The sequence below is a fragment of the Cricetulus griseus genome (assembly GCF_003668045.3).
Source record: "Cricetulus griseus strain 17A/GY chromosome 1 unlocalized genomic scaffold, alternate assembly CriGri-PICRH-1.0 chr1_0, whole genome shotgun sequence".
NCBI lineage: Eukaryota > Metazoa > Chordata > Mammalia > Rodentia > Cricetidae > Cricetulus > Cricetulus griseus.
Window position 1 is genome coordinate 101,801,175 of NW_023276806.1, and position 13,893 is coordinate 101,815,067.

Here is a 13,893-nt window from a genome sequence, read left to right on the forward strand (position 1 = left end):
CTATCTAGAATATTTTTATTCAATTAAACCTAAAACATGCAAATCATCTATATGTCAAGATATGGATACATTTTCAGATGTTTAATATTAATGTACACAGAATATGTCATAACTCAGTAATCTTTCTAATTAAAAATGCCTTTATTCCAGATGAGTTTCTTTAGAATCCATACTCAAAGAAGTAGAGCTATATTAAGGTACAAGACTTTTTATTTATAAACAAATCTTAATCTTAATATTCCTATCTATAGTCTCTCACTTAATTTAGGTATAATTTTTAGTGATGATGTCCTTGGAACCATGAATATCAACATTGAGACTGGTTATAATATCAGTGTGTGGTGAACCTAAAAGTGATGAGGAAAACACAGGCATATTTAGAAGGAAAGAACAGGACATATGATTGATTGATTGAGTAAAACTGGAGAAATATTGTCATATATTTAAGCCTGCAAGAGAATACACATGAAAATATACTTCTCCAAAGGGGAGGAGAGTAGTTGGGAAGAATCAATGGAAGCTCCAGTGTTGCAGTGTTGGGTTAATTGCCCAAGTCTAATTCTCAATGGAGCCAGTCGTCCCAATAAATTTATTGTTATGCTATAAAGTAGTAGTTTCCAGAGGTACATTCTTAGTCCCATTCATCTGATGGTCAATACAGGCTTGGCTGTTCCTGATTGGACCTAGCAGCAGATTCTTCTCATACCTGCATGTTTTTATTTTTAGAACAGCCTCTTCCTTGGTAAATCTGCCAGTCTGTGAATACATTGCTCAATTGAGACCACACCTCTTTGGCTGAGTCCTTTGAATTTGTCCCCAGCTAGCTACTGCTGTTCTAGCATGCAGACTCAATTCTCTAGAAGGGGTGCAGAGTTATAACAGTTTTAATGTAAGCCTAATTATAGAATTATAGAAAATGTATAGAGTCCTAGTGGAATCCTTTTTGTCCTTGACTTCAAATTTGCTTAAAGCTATGTTTATTTTTGACTATAGCTACCTAATCAAAAAACTTCTTTTTTAAATATCTAATTCATTTTGGTGTAAGTTTTTATTTCTTGAAAATAAAAATTTCTGTATGACCTTTTATAATACAAGAGGAGAGCATGATTATGGCACTTTACTACCACAAATTATGCAGTTAAGTTGCCATCACTGGTGGAAATCACAGGTTCAGCACATCTGTAGGGTAATGGATAAGCTTCATTCTAAGAAAATCACCTTCTTAATTATGGGGTCTACCCAGGCAGGTAAGTATAACTTTGCTTTTTAGAAAAATACAGTTATCAGTCTCCAGGTTCAGTAGACTAAATTCTTAGACACCTGAGATCAATCATTCCATGGAAGCACATAACTCATTCTAGATATTTGCATAACTACAAGTAGCAAATAAAGCATGTAAAAACAATAACAAAAACAAACAAAACCCAAAAGAAACAAACCAACAAAACAAAAAACAAGCACAGGACTCTGATTTGGGTAGGGATTGATATTCAAAACATATTTTTGAGAATTTATTTTTTATTTAAATTAGAAACAAGCTTTTTTACATGTCAATCTCAGTTCCCTCTTCCTCCCCTCCTCCCCTGGACCGCACTGGCCTCCTATCCCATACCCTTTCTGCTCCCCAGATAGAGTGAAGCCTTCCATGGGGACCTTCAGTCTTTCATATCATTTGGAGTAGGGCCTAGGCCCTCCCCCTTGTGCCTAGGCTGAAAGAGTATCCCTCATTGGGGAATGGGCTCCCAAAGTCCATTTCTACACTAGAAATAAACACAGATCCACTGCCAGAGACTGCATAGATTTCCCAGGCCTCCTAAATGACACACATGTTCAGGAGGTCTGGGTTGGTCCTATGCTGGTTTCCCAGCTATCATTCTAAGGTCCATGAGCCCCAACTTATTCAGGTCAACTGTTTCTGTGGGTTTTCCCAGCATTGTTTGACCCTTTGGCTCTTCATTCCTCCCTCTCTACCACTTGAATCAAGGAGTTCAGCTCAGTGCTTAGCTGTGGGTGTCTGCTTCTGCTTCCATCAGCTACTGGATGATGGCTCTAGGATGGCATTTAAGGTATTCATCATTCTCATTATCAGGGATGGGCATTTAAGGGAGCCTCTCAACTATGGGGTAGATTGTTAGTTGGGGTCAAACTTGTAGATCTCCGGACATTTCCCTAGTGCCAGATGTGTCTTCAGACCTATAGTGACTCCCTCTATGATGGTAACTGTTTGTTGCTCTCCTGTATTTTTCCCCTGAATGAAACTCCCTGCAACCTCATATCCTCCTCTCCCCTCCTATTCTCCCTTTCTCTTTCTTCTAAGTTCCTCTCCTCTACCCCCATGATCCCAATTTGCTAGGGAGATCTTGTCCCTTTCCTCTTCTCCAGGGGACCATATATGTCTCTCTTAGGATCCTCCTTGTTTCCTAGCTTTTCTGGTAGTGTGGATTGCAGGCTGGTAACCCTTTTTTCTGTCTAAAATCGATATATGAGTGAGTACATACCATGTTTGTCTTTTTTGTGTGTGTGACTGGGTTACCTCGCTCAGAATGGTTTCCTCTAGTTCCATTCATTTGCCTGAGAATTTCAGTATTCCATTTTTTTCCCTGCTGAGTAGTACTCTATTGTGTAAATGTACCACATTTTCTCTATCCATTCTTCAGTTGAGGGACATCTAGGTTCATTCCAGGTTCTGGCTATTACAAATAATGCTGCGATGAACATACCTGAACAGATGTCCTTGTTGTATGAATGAGCCTTTTTTGGGTCTTTGCCTAAGAGTGAAGTTGCTGGATCTTGTGGTAGACTGAGTCCCATTTTCCTGAAGAACTGCCATACTGACTTCAAAAGTGGCTGTACAAGTTTGCAACCCCACCAGCAATGGAGGAGTGTTCCCATTTCTCCACATCCTCCCTAGCATAAACTCTCATTGGTGTTTTTATTTTTAGCCATTCTAACAGGAGTAAGATGGTGTCTCAGAGTTGTTTTGATTTGCATTTCCCTGATAGCTAAGCATGATGAGCACTTTCTTCACAGTCTTTCAGTCATTTTAGATGCCTCTGTTGAGAATTCTCTATTTAGTTCTGCACACCACTTTTTAATTGTTTGGTGTTTTGTTGGCTAGCTTCTTGAGATAATTGTATATTTTGGAAATCAGCCCTCTGTCAGAAATGGGGTTGGTAAATATCTTTCCCCATTTTGTGGGCAGCCATTTTGTCTTGTTAACTGTGACCTTTGCCTTACAGAAGTTTCTCAGTTTCCATTTATTAATTGTCGATCTCAGTATCTGTACTACTAGTGTTACTTTCAGGAAGTGGTCTCCTGTAACAATTTGTTCAAGGATACCTCCTCCACTTTCTCTTGTAAGAATTTCAGCGTGGCTGAATTTATGTTGAGATCTTTGATCCATTTGGACCTAAGTTTTGTGCATGGCAATAGATATGGATCTATCTGTGGTCTTCTACATGTCCTCATCCAGTCAGGCCACACAAATTGTTGAAGATGCTTTCTTGTTTCCATTGTATAATTTTAGCTTCTTTGTCAAAAATCAGGTATTCATAGGTGTGTGGATTAATATCAGGGTTTTCAATTTGATTGTATTGGTCTCTCTATCTATTTTTGTGCCAATCCAAGAAGTTTTCAGGACTATAGTTCTAGAATGGAGCTTAAAGTGAGGGATGGTGATGCCTCCAAACATTCCTTTGTTGTACGAGGTTGTTTGGGCCATTCTGAGTCTTTGGTTATCCATATACAGTTGAGTATTGTTCTTTCAAGGTCTGTGAACAATTGTGTTGGGATTTTGATGGAGACTGCATTTAATCTGTAGATTGCATTTGGCAAGATCGCCATTTTTTCTAGGTTGATCCTGAGTGTCCAAGAGCATGGGAGGTCTTTCCATTTTCTTTTATCTTCTTTAATTTCTTTCTTTAAAGATTCAACATTCTTGTTATACAAGTCTTTCACTTTTTTGGTTAGCATTACCCCAAGATATTTTATGTTGTTTGTGGCTATAGTAAAGGGTGATGTTTGACAGTTATTGAAGGTTATCTGATTTATTTCTCAGCCCTTTTATAGTCTGTTTAATAGGGCTTCTGATTTTTCCTTTTTGAGATAATCTTGTAGCCTGCTACATTGCTGAAGGTGTTTATCAGCTGTAGGAGTTCCCCTGGTAGGATTTTTCTGGTCACTTATGTAAACTATCATATTACTTGCAAATAGTGAAAGTTTGACTTCTTCCTATCCAGTTTGTATTCCCTTGATCTCCTTTTGTTGTCTTATTTCTCTTGCTAGAACTTCAAGTACAATATTGAAGAGATATGGAGAGAGTGGTCATCCTTGTCCTGTTCTGTATTTTAGAGGAATCACATTGAATTTCTCTCCATTTAGTTTGATGTTGGCTGTTGGTTATCTGTATATTGCTTTTGTTATGTTTAAGTATATTTCTGTTATCTCTGATCTCTCCAAGACCTTTATCATGAAGGGTGTTGAATTTTCTCAAGTTTTTTTTCAACATCTAGTGAGATGATCTTGTGGTTTTATTTTTTTAAGTTTGTTTATGTGATAGATTACATTGATGGATTTTCATATGTTGAACCATGCCTGCATCCTTGAAATGAAGCCTACTTGATCATGGTGAATGACTTTTCTGATGTATTCTTGTTTTCTATTTGCCAGTGTTTTGTTGTGTATTTTTGCATCAATGATCATGAGGGATATTGGTCTGTAGTTAATTTTCTTAGTTGTGTCTATGTGTGGCTTGGGGACCAAGGTAATTGTAACCTCGTAAAAAGAGTTTTGGCAATGACCCTTCTGCTTCTATTTTGTGGAACAATTTTAGGAGCATTGGTATGAGCACTTCTTTGAATTTCTGGTAGAATTCTTCATTGAAACCGTATAGCCCTGGCTATTTTTTGACTAAGAGACTTTTTTAACTGCTTCTGTTTCATTAGGGGTTATAGGTCTATTTAAATTGCTTATCTGTTCTTGATTCAATTTTGATAAGTAATATATATCCTGAAAATTGTATGTTTCCTTTAAATTTTCCAGTTTTGTGGAGTATAGGTTTTCAAAGTATGACCTGATGATTTTCTCGATTTTGTCAGTGTCTGTTCTTATGATCCTCTTTTCATTTCTGATTTTCTTAATTTGCATGTTATCTCTCTGCCTTTTGATAATTTCAATAAAGGTTTTTCTTGATTTTCTCGAATATCCAAATCTTTGTTATATTGATTCTTTGTATTGTTTTGTTAGTTTCTATTTTATTGATTTCAGCCCTCAGTTTGATTATTTCCTGGTGTCTACTCCTCCATGGTGAGTTTGGTTCTCTTTGTTCTAAAGCTTTCAGTTTTGTCAATTCTCTAGTGTGACTATTCTTCAGTTTCTTCATGTGGGCACTTATTGCTATGAATTTTCCTCTTAACACTGCTTTCAAAGTATTCCAAAAGTTTGGGTATGTTATGTCTTCATCTCATTGAATTCTAGGAAGTCTTTAATTTCTCTTTTATATTTCTTCCTTAACCCAGGAATGGTGCAATTGTGCATTATTCACTTACCATGAGTTTGTAGGGTTTCTGAAATTTATATTGTCATTGAATTCTAACTATATAGCATGGTGGTCTGATAACATACAGGGTGTTCTTCCAATTTTTTTGTACCTATTGACATTTGCTATATTGCTGAGTATGTGGTCATTTTAGAGAAGGTTCTATGTGGTGCTGACAAGAAGGTATATTCTTTTGTGTTTGGATGGAATGTTCTACAGATGTCTGTGAAACCCAATTGTGTCATGACTTCTATTAGTTCCTTTTTTGTTAAGTATTGTCTGCTGGTCCTGTCTAGTGGAGAAAGTGGGATGCTGAAGTCTCTTGGTATAAGTGTGTGAGGTTTTATGTGTAATTTAATTTTTAGTCATGTTACTTTTATGAATGTGGATGCTTTTACATTCGGTGCATAGATGTTCAGGATTGAGACTTCCTCTTGATGGAGTTCTCCTGTAATGAATATGAAATGCCCTTTTTCATCTCTTTTGATTGCTTTTAATTGAAAGTCCAATTTGTTAGATATTAGGATTGCTACACCTGCTTGTTTTGGGGTCCATTTATTTCATTGGAAAATATTTTCTCAATCCTTAACTCTGAGGTACCAAACCTTCTGTCTTTGTTTCATGTATATAGTAGAAGGATGAATTCTCTCTTCATATCCATTCTCTTAGCCTGTGTAATTTAAACAAGTGAGTTAAGACCATTAATATCGAGGGATATTAATGACCATTGATTAATTCTTGTTTGTTTTGGATTTGTTCTTGTTGGTGGTATCATGTAAAGTGGATTTTGTTGGCCTGGCAAAGTCCTATTGCCCTTCTCTGCCCCAAAGTAGCACACAGACAAAATATTAGTCACGAAACTGTTGGCTGTTGGCTGTTGGCTTGTGTTTCCTATTGGCTAGCTTATCTTAAATCTTAACACATTTCTATTAATCTATATATTTCCATGTGGTCTTGTCTTATCAGGGAATGCTGGAACTGCAACTCCTTTCCTTGCTACATGAAGACTGCTCAGCATCTTCACAGAGAAGAACAGAGGAAGAAGCAAAGTCTCTACTTATATTCTGATTCTTTCCAGCTACATCACTTTATGGGATTACATGACTGTTCCTCTCTGACTACACTTCCCAGAATCCTCCTCATGTCCTGGTTGCACATATGTTGCTGCCCTATTTGCCAACATTAACCAGTATTCATAACCTATAAGAGAAACATATTTACAGAATGACATCTCTCATCAGTATTGTTTGTGAATTCCCCCTCCCCTCTTTTTTTCTTTTTGCTTTTGGTAAAGTGGGATTATTTATTGTCTGTGGTTTTGTAAGTGTAGTTAAATTCCTTGGGTTGGAATTTTCTTTCCAGAACTTTCTGTAGGGCTGGATTAGTGCATATGTATTGTGTAAATCTGGGTTTGTCATGGAATATCTTGTTTTCTCCATCTATAGTGATTGAAAGCTTTGCTGGGTATAGTAGTCTGGGCTGGCATCTGTGGTCCCTTAGTGTTTATAGAATATCTATCCAGATCCTTCTGGCTTTCAGAGTTTCCATGGAGAAGTCTGGTATAATTCTGATAGGTTTGCCTCTATATGTTACTTGGTCTTTTTCCTTTGCTGCTCTTAATATTCTTTATTCTGTATGTTTGGTGATTTAATTATTATGTGACCAGGGGACTTTATTTTTGGTCCCCGCTATTTGGTGTTCTGTAGGCTTCTTGTTATTTCATTGTAATGTATTTCTTTTGGTTTGGAAAGTTTTCTTCTATAATTTTGTTAAATATGTTTTCTGCACCTTTGAGGTGGGTTTCTTCACCTTCTTCAATATCTATTATTCTTAGGTTTTGCCTTTTTACAGTCTTTCCATATTTCCTGGATATTTTGTGTTAGGGATTTGTTGGACTTAAGATTTCCTTTTGTTGATGAATCTGTTTTTCCTAGTGTATATTCAAGGCCTGAAATTCTCTCTCCCATCTCTTGTATTATGTTGGTTATGCTTGCATCTGTAGTTCATGATCATTTATCCAGATTTTCTATTTCCAGCATCCCCTCATACTGTGTTTTCTTTTCTGTCTCTATTTCAGCTTTCAAACCTTGTACTGTTTGAATTGTTTCTCCCAATTTTTGGGTTGTCTTTTCCTCCATTTCTTGAATTTTTTGTTTATTCTTCCATTTCTTTAAGGGATTTTCTCATTACCTTTTTGAGTGTCTCTAGCATCTTTATAAAGTTTTTTAAGGGTCTTTCTTTTATTCCTCATCTGTGTTGGGATGTTTAGTTCTTGCTGGTGTGGAGTCCCTAGACTCTGGTGGTATCATACTGATTTTTCTGTTGTTGACTGTTTCTTATACTGCTGTCTTCCCATCCCCTTTTCCAGTGGGTACCTGGGGTGGGTACCTCCCTCTGCTGGTGGGTATGGGACAAAAGTTCTCTTCTAGTGGGTGCAAGCAGGTCCAATATTCTGATGGCGCTCCTCTTCCTGTGGGTGGAGGTACTAGCACATTGACACTGCTGTCTCTGGATGGGCTATTCTGCCAGGATGAGTTCCCCTGTGAACATGCCCCAAGCTTCAGGAGGCTCCAGCATGGCACCAGGCTTTGAGAATTTCTTATCTGTTTTGACCATATTCACTCTCTTCCCCAACTCCTTCCAGGTCTACTCCCCCTTCTCTACCCATCCAAATTATGTCTTCTTTTTTTACCTATCATGGCAGATTGGTTCTGCCCATATGTTATAGATTTATGGATTCTCACCAGAATATGATCCACAGGGCTACTTCCAGAAGAGGGGAATATGGGGTAGGTAAATTTTAAAACCCAAAGCAGTAACAAAACATGGTTATTATTCATATAAACACACAGAAGCGGGCATGGGAGCAGTTATAAGACCCATGCATCCTCAATCCATACCTGCAAGGAGGTGGAGGTGGGCAATAAGTCCCACATTTTGCAGAAGACTTACAGGCAACTGAAAGATGCAAAGAGATGGACAGTTGTCAGGTGTACTATTTATGGATGGGATAAGTATAAACTTTATTTTGTTTCCTGGAAGGGTTTGTTTTGGTAACATGATAAAGGCTGATATTTCACAGCAATCAACAAGTTATATTAACTTTAAAATTTTTAAAACTTATTTGTGTGAAAGAAGAGAAGAGAAGAGAGAGATAGAGAGATTCACGATTCACTAAGAAGGTCAGAGGATACTACATTGCTGGTGGAGTCAGTTCTCATTTCCATCATGTACATCCAGTGGGTAGAATTTAGGAAGCCTGGTTGAGGACAAGGATCCTTATCTTCTCAGCTACGAGGATACTGATAAGAAAATATGCTAAAAGATGAAAAAGGAACAAACACAGTCCACTGTTGGTATCTTAGAGTTAAGAATAGAGGCAGAATTACAATTCATCAGAAGTAAAACTACAAATGAGCAAGGCACCACTACCTCTAGCCACCATATGAACATGAAATCTATCAACACCCATCAGCCATTATTCATTTAAACTATTCTTTGCCATACAATGTAAAATACAATAAAATATATAGTAACTGAAGAAATACAGAGGCCATGAATTTGAGAGGAATAGAATCAGCAGCAGGGTGTGCACCAAAGAGTTGGAGGGAGAAAAGCAAAGGGCAAAGATAATGCAATTATATTTTAATTCCAACTTATAAAAACTAAAAACCAGGGAGAATGTTTGGGGAAATAAGAGATTCATAGGGACTTGCATAAAACAGAAAAAGTGAAACAGATGTAATCTTAGAGTCTAGCCAAATAATAACAGGTTTTGAATGCCAACAACGGTCCTTTCTCCCTGGAAATAGAAATATTAAATTTTTAAATCTTTCTCACTTTAAGTCAAGCTGAGTATTTTAAATAAAACCTCTTGCTATTTTGAGGCTGCTTAAGAAACCATTTGCATTTGATCAGCATGAGCTTGCTCTCCTTTCATATGCCAAAGGCAGAACACAGCCTAAGACAGTTGCAAACCTCAAAAGGCTGAAATGATCCAAAGGACCTTGCAGGAAGACTGTCTTTTCTCAGTAGTTTAAAACTACTTTTTAGAGCAAGTAGCTGCTTATCAGTGAGCATGAATGACCAGCTAAATGCCACTGCATTCCTAAATACACACAGATGTACTGGGTGATTTGCATTTGAAAATGGTCTGGCAGACAAATACATTAAATATTCATTTTTTTAATCTTGAGAATAGCTGTTGTTTTCCAGACTAATATTGCTTAAAGTATCTCTGGCCTTATTCTGTACAATAGTATACATTTGATTGCATTCACTTAAATATTATAACAATAAATTAATCTTGACAAATGACAAAGGGTTTTCTACACCCTCCATCAGAGTTAGTGCTTGATGACGTTATGCCCCTGAGACCACCAAAGTAGAAATGCAGGCAAATGTGCTCACACTGATTCACCTCATCAATGTGAAATAATTCTTAGATAATATTATGTTTGTTGCTCCATTACCCTCAACTTCTCCCATTAGAATCTTGTAAGCAAATTTTAGTGTTGCCTGGGTAGTTATTTTCCTGTTGTTTTATGATTCTCTGCTTGCCTATTTATTCATACACCCACCAATTTATTCCATAAATTGCTGAGCCTCGGTTATGGGCCAGGCATTCTGCCAGACACTCAGGGTGGGCAAAGCCAAGTAATTCCATTTCAGCTCCAAGAGCCTACAGACAAGGACAATGAAGTAGCATGGGAACATCTATAGCATAAGATTACAAGAATACAGAGATAAATGAATCACTGTAACCATGTGACAATCCATAAGGTTGGAAAACAAGACTCCCATTATGCTTTCCTTTATGACATTAACCAGATGGGTTAGATGTTATAAATAAATATATGCAGTGTACATCTGAGTCTAACAGGTAGTTAGGGATGGAAGCCAAAAACTTCACATAAAACTCAATGGACACACTGTAACAAATGAATAGTTAGGTTTGAAAACCATCTTGGGAACACTCATACTGCAGGGCAGAAAGTGAGGAACTATTAATATGGTTTAAAGCATAAGGAGATTATGGCATAAACTGGAGAATGTAATGTTGATATTGGAGTCCGAGAGAAAAAAAACTTTAGAAATGTCTTAAAAGAGCCATAAGGATCATCTTAGAATTGTTCCTCTAGTAATGTAAAGGAATATTGTGAAAAGAGAATCAATATATCTTGGAGTTTGGATGTAAATCAGAGTATCTATACTGGAATAAAAGATGGCCAATGATATTATAAATTTAGGAAGATAGAAGTTGTAAAACAATTAATATAAACAGAATTTACATCAACACATATCAGAATATAAAATTATAAGTAAAAACTAAAAAAGGTTGATCTTTTTGGCAAAAAATATGTTATTAGAAAGAAAGATGCAATCTGCTACAGTGGATCCCTGTGTTGATGATGTCAGCTATCAGAAGCAGAAACAATGAATAATAAGCAAAACATGAAAATGAATTGGATTTGTAAGGAGTTGTCATGCTCTAGCCTCAGGGGTCTACCTTGCACCATTGGTTGTCAAAGTTATCTTTGAAAATTATAGATTTACATGCTATTCTATATGAATTATAAAATTGACCCAGAGCTATTTTGTTTAGGGAAGATATAGGAAATGATATACAATATATGTCAAACTCCTTTCAGCTTAGCCTCTGATCAGAATGTTAGTGTGACTAGCAAAATGAGATCTGAAATTTTTTTCCAGTGAGCATGTTGTTCTGACCCTGGCACTGGAGAGTGAGCACATTAGTAAGGTAGAGTTGAAGGGTACCATAAAGGCTCTTTATTGAAAATCATCAGAGGGGTGCATTTTGAAAGGAATCCATATTTCTTACAAATACATCAAGTAATTCTTTTGACTTTCAAACCATAAAGAAAAGGTATAAAAGTAATGATAAATAAGTTGTTATATAATGCCTAAAGATACATTGGATCAAGGAAACAAGATGATTAATAAAATGATAATTGTGCATATTAGAGATGATCAAAAAGGTAAAAATTGTAGATAAACTGAAGGGCAAGGACAAACCTTGATTAGTACATATTCAAATATTTTCAATGACTTTTTAATTCCAGTGAGTTACAGAAAGTCAATAATGTTCAAGAAATCAGTCTAGGTAGGGAGGCTAATATTCAGCACACAAATAAAAACACTGAAAATATATACAGACTAAACCAGCATCATTAGAGTAGGTGAAGAAAATGGATTATGAGTCAGTGAAGATTAAAGTTTCCTAATCTTTTTTTTAAATTTAGCACTGAGTTTTTTTTAAAAGAATAAGTTTACATAAGAAACAGTTTTCATTCTCTAGATAATCAATATTATACTAGACAGAACAGAATATGTAAATGGAAAGGGAAATTCTTTCCAGTAATCAAAGCATAGAATATAGATGTATTTCTCTCAGTCATGGTGGATCTGAAGTCAGGTCAGTTCCCTCATTATGTGAATTAAGCAGCTTGTAAATACTTAGTGCTAGTTTTTCTCTCTAAAGTATCAGGGATCCACTAAAATAATGAGTAGTCATTTAATGATAATCCCAGGGAAGAAAACCAGAGAAATCGAGTAGATACCTGGAGGCACTTTCTATTTAGGGTATTAGCTGATACCAGAAGAAATACACAGACTGTAAAAATAAAAGAAGTAAGTTTCAAAGTATTCCATTCCATGTGGCCACAGGGTGTGGTAAAAGGTCAAAGGGAAAAGGTTGTTATGAAAAAACTTTATACTTCAAGAAACTAGCAAAATCACTCAAAGAGTTTTCATACTAAGACTTAGCACAAATCAATCTTCCTACAGGAAGATAGGTTTGCCCTAAGCCTGAATACTTAACTAAATTTCAAGTAGAAATTCTGGCACATTCTATAAAAACAACTGGAATTATAAAAAGTATTTGTCACCATGAAGAAGATCCAAGAAAAGCAAGATAAAATAGGTCACTATTTGGGTGTGGTGCTACTTGAGAGGAAGCCTGCAGGCCAGGAACCCAAAGTTACCTTTAGCTTAATAGAAAACTCAGCTATATGAATGAGATCCCATGTCAATAGCCACATCTCTCCAACTAAACAAAGACTATCAGAGCCTGAGATAATAGTGTTTCTGACCCAATTGCAAAATGATAAGCTCTATTTTAATCAAGGGCATAAAAATAAAGGTAGAACATTCAGAGAAGAACTTGAATATTCAATAAACAGAACAGAAATTTTATTTTGGCTGTGAGCCTAGCCTTAAATGGCTGAGCCATCTCTCCAGCCCAGAATGGAAATTTTATTTAAAAGTATATTTTTGGAAGAGACAGAAGCAAAAAACAATAATTAACATGAAAGAACAAGACACTTGTTTAAATAATGCAATGATAAAACAAGCTGCTCAAATGTGTATGTAGTGTAAAAGAGAAAAAGAAGAGGCAAAATGACTGTCTGAAGATTTCAGGACTTCCAAGCAAATGACTGATAAAATACTTATACATATTATAATAGTCTTGGTGACAATAAACCTGAAGACCCATTTTAGTTTTTTAAAGGGAGCACAAATATACATTATGTAATAACAATTCAGCAGACACTCAATAGTCAGTATAAACTATGCAAGCCAAAGTCAATGGGATGACTGATTCATGACAAAAAAGAACAAAACAAAGTTAGTAAGGACAGATACTTTATTTTTAAGTAAAATAATAGTAGATCAGTCCAATATCCACTTAAACAAACAAAATAAAATTCTGCTCCCAACACACAGTATATAAAAAGTCATTTGTGGTCATTTTGTATCTCTGAATATAAAAGATAAGCAAATACATACTTTGAAAGTATTGACCAGGAGAATATTACTATGAAATTTTGTTTGACAATGTGTTCTGAAAGACAAGTTACATACTTCCAACATACAATGGCACAGAATAAACATTACCATTCTAAAAGGGAGAAATGCAGGTATGGTCAAGAGATCAAGAAAATGATTATTTAACTGAAGTATGTAAGTGAAGGACTTTACACAAGACAGTGCTTCTAAGTGGAAAAAATGAATAGCAAGAATATAGGCAATGGATCTGAAAAAAATAACTTTATATAAATTATTAGAAATCATTGACTTTACTATTAACTTTATGAAAAGAAAGCTAAAATTTTAAAATATTAAACTCCAGTTTTTATAAGTAAGACTATTAGTCATCTCTGAATATGAGAAAAGGGCTGCATTTGAATACAGGAAATAATCTTGGAGTGGCCAATTTTTATTTATTGATGTTGAAATTGATTATACAATTTCTCATTAAGTAGATTCAGTCAGGCTTCAGACTCACAGAGATCCACCTGCCATTGCCTCCTGAGTCTTGGAATTAAAAGTATAGA

General features: G+C 35.9%; 1 non-coding gene across 1 annotated transcript; it reads right to left on the reverse strand.

Annotated features, from left to right (window-relative positions):
• Positions 1–1,092: 1,092 nt before the first annotated feature.
• On the reverse strand, positions 1,093–1,255 carry LOC113833422. Its single transcript, XR_003481091.1, has one exon. It is a non-coding gene; the product is annotated as a U1 spliceosomal RNA (small nuclear RNA).
• Between the last annotated feature and the right edge of the window lie 12,638 nt (positions 1,256–13,893).